We start from the raw sequence: 2,081 nt of genomic DNA on the forward strand, positions 1-2,081 counted from the left end.
TAAGAAATAAATACACATGTATACATTATTTCTTACACGTGTATGAATCATTTATTACACGTGTATTGGTTATGAGCCAAGCGGCTTTCCATAAGAGAGACATAGAAAGAGCAGTGATATATGCACAGCACAGCACTTCACAACAGTGACAGCCTCGCAATACTAATTTCACACGCACATTCTAAACGTCTTTCCTCAGCTATCCCAGTCCCGGAAGGGAAGAAATAGCTTTCAGTGGGACTCCTCACTCGTGACGTCACGCGACCAATTGTCGTCCGCCCCTCTTTATATACCACAGTGTGTACAACCACTCCGTATTCACCGCTTCCGTATTCGTCCCGTTTCTCTGCCAGAAGGGTGCAGGTGTTACAATAGCTCAGTAGGAGGGTGGTGTTTTCTCGCAACCAATCTGTTCCCTGCCTTTCAGTCAATAGCATGTACGTGTCCCTGGATTATGTTTTGTTCGAAGCGTGGGGTTTTTCTCTGCAGGTAAAATTAGTAGGTCGGATGGTGTGAGGTGTTGATCCTGCTCGAACGACACGAGGAGTTGACCTGCATGGTTTTACAGGGGAGTGTAATGCGACAATTCACACTGTTAAACTGCTGGTTTATTACTCATTTTGCGTGAGTGTTTATTTTTCGGAAAAGGTTTGGGACGGCGAGGTTTATGTTTTAAGGTACATACATATGGGGGCCCCGTGGAGATGAAAAACATGGTGAAAAATAAATATGGACAAGTAAGCCAGGAAATCAAAAAATATATTACACACGCACACAAGCACGCACGCAAAAATACGCACACACACACACACACACACACACACACACACACACACACACACACACACACACACATATACTCACACAGACACACACGCAGTCAAACACACACACAGACACCACCCCACACACAAACACACACAAACACAAAAACACACACACACACACACACACACACACACACACACACACACACACACACATACATAGTGACAGGAAAACAAAAACAATAACAACAGCAAACCGATCGACATATTTGGTTACCCACATGAACCCACACAGTGTGACCGAAACAACCAGTTATAACAGATTTACAATGCAAGAAAACAGGAAATAAACATACACAAACACACTAGGCCAAACAAAGAGACAGCAGAAAAGAGTGGAAAGGAAATGATGACATGGAAATGATGCATGTATGACCACAGGAGATTGAATCAAAGCGCCGGTTGATTGAAGTATCTTACTCCTTTATCCCTACAGTAGTGTTACTGATATTTTTCAACAGTAAATAATAGAAGTAATACTATACTAAGGATAAAGGAGTAGAATACTTCGATCGACCGGCACTTTGATACAAGCTCCTGTGTTTAGAATGAAAACATACATGCATACAATGAAAGACATACAATCGGACAGAAAAACAGAAGGATACACAGACATACAGTCGGACAGAAAAACAGGATACACAGACATACAGTCGGACAGAAAAACAGGATACACAGACACACAGTCGGACAGAAAAACAGGATACACAGACTTACAGTCGGACAGAAAAACAGAAGGATACACAGACACACAGTCGGACAGAAAAACAGGATACACAGACACACAGTCGGACAGAAAAACAGGATACACAGACTTACAGTCGGACAGAAAAACAGAAGGATACACAGACATACAATCGAACAGAAAAACAGAAGGATACACAGACATACAATCGAACAGAAAAACAGAAGGATACACAGACATACAATCGAACAGAAAAACAGAAGGATACACAGACATACAATCGAACAGAAAAACAGAAGGATACACAGACATACAATCGAACAGAAAAACAGAAGGATACACAGACATACAATCGAACAGAAAAACAGAAGGATACACAGACATACAATCGAACAGAAAAACAGAAGGATACACAGACATACAGATAGATTACAACTAGTAATACGTTATCGTCTAAACACCAGATACATACATTTGCCATCAGGCTCGCCACAAAAACATTTTCACACAGAGACACTTGAAGCAAAAAGAAGAAGTAAAGTCAGACAGACAGACAAACAGTCAGACAG

The sequence above is a fragment of the Littorina saxatilis genome, linkage group LG9, assembly GCF_037325665.1.
Source record: "Littorina saxatilis isolate snail1 linkage group LG9, US_GU_Lsax_2.0, whole genome shotgun sequence".
Lineage (NCBI taxonomy): Eukaryota > Metazoa > Mollusca > Gastropoda > Littorinimorpha > Littorinidae > Littorina > Littorina saxatilis.